This window comes from Ixodes scapularis, unplaced genomic scaffold (assembly GCF_016920785.2).
Source record: "Ixodes scapularis isolate PalLabHiFi unplaced genomic scaffold, ASM1692078v2 PGA_scaffold1__304_contigs__length_218370807, whole genome shotgun sequence".
Classification (NCBI taxonomy): Eukaryota; Metazoa; Arthropoda; class Arachnida; order Ixodida; family Ixodidae; genus Ixodes; species Ixodes scapularis.
In genome coordinates, this window is record NW_024609846.1 from 86,172,285 (window position 1) to 86,173,932 (window position 1,648).

Consider the following 1,648-nt stretch of genomic DNA (forward strand, 5'->3'; position numbering starts at 1 on the left):
GTATAGAGATGGCTGTGATGTTGGATACAGAGCCCCTTGAGAATGAAGGGTGGGTTGCGCCACCTAGTAAGTATCTCAACGGTTTTTCCGAAGCGCGGCGCGTTGGCGCGTTCAGTTCGGAATGTTTTGAAAATCAGCACCGGTACGGCCGGTGTGATGGTAGTGGTACGGCTGCTAACATCTTGTACAACAGTGACTACGAGGACGCCCAGTATGAAGCTTGATAATGTGGATGCGTGGGCTAGTTGTTGATTCATGCTTGGATGGAACAGCGGGGATATTTAGTCATACTCACGGGCGCACAAGAAAAAAAATTGGGTTGTGTGGTATGTTTATACAGTCTAGAACTTGGTCTGCCTCACAGAAGCGACGAGTCTCCCAGCTGTAGATGAGCAATCTAGCCAGTGCAGTACAACCGCTAGCCTGGGGTCTTTAACGTGCACCACGCAGTAGTGATACACGACCGCACGCCGGTACGATGCTCATCCAGATCGAAACGGGCAGGGATGGGGATTGAACCCAGGATCCCTGGGTTCTGCAGCGCGAGCTTTCGCTCCACGTGCTCCGAGCTGGTGTGCGCTAAAGTCACTGGATCCTGGGAAAGTAGTACCATTGCCTTCCCTACCTGCTAGCCGCACACAAACGGAAACTAACATACAGACGACCCAAACCTCGCAAGGCGATTGGCTAATCGGCCTAATTAGAAAATTTATTTGCAACACTGTGGACAGGATTTTGTAAGAGACGCGCAGAGGTTAAGAACACTGTGTACATATATATGCGCGAACCAGTGTCTGTACAGTTGGCGGGTCTTTGCCGCGGAGCCACACGCACAAGTTCGAAGGCGCACACCCCGAGGTGTCCCCGTCCGCGCGATCACTCACGCGGCCGAAGCGTCATCCCAGAGCCGCACACCCGCGCCCGCGCCCCCAACGGCACCGCTCTGAACTCAGGGACCTAGAGGTTGTCCAGGTACCTGAAGCGGAGTTCAATCCGCGAGTCGCGAACGCTCAGGTACCGGCAGGACCAGCGCCTGAGGAACTCTTGTTCTCCGAGGAAAAACAGTTGCTCCTCGAGGTGTCCCACGAGCTCCCGCCGGAGCCGCCACAGGAGGGGCCAAAGAGCACGCGATCGACGCGCCTGTCTCACCGCGCAGCACCGGTTCCTCCACAGCACGTACTCGGCCGCGGCGAGGAGGAGACGGACGAAGACGCCCGGAGGGCATCTCCCGCGCAGCAGGTAAAGTCCTACGCCCAAACCGCGGAAGCTGGTGCGGATGACGCGCCAGAACGTCCGCGCCACAACGCACTCCTTCACCGCGTGCACATTCGTTTCGCGATTCCCACAGTTAGGGCACTCGTCCGTGCGCGACACGCCCCAGCGGAGCAAGCGGTCTCCGCTGGGGAGGACGCCCCAACCGTGCTGCCATTCGAAGTCCCGTAGGTGCCCCGGGAGATACGAAGAAGTGAGGCGGGACCAGGAGAAAGAGTCTCCGAGCTCCACCTGCGTTGCCGAAATCTGCGGCTCCAGGAGGACCTCTGTGAGACGAGCCGTCGGTGTCTCCACTACGTCCAGCTGGGGTGCCCGCTCTTTGAGACGTTTGAAGAGCTGTATTGCCCTTCGGTAGTCAGACGGCGGGGTTTCGGCA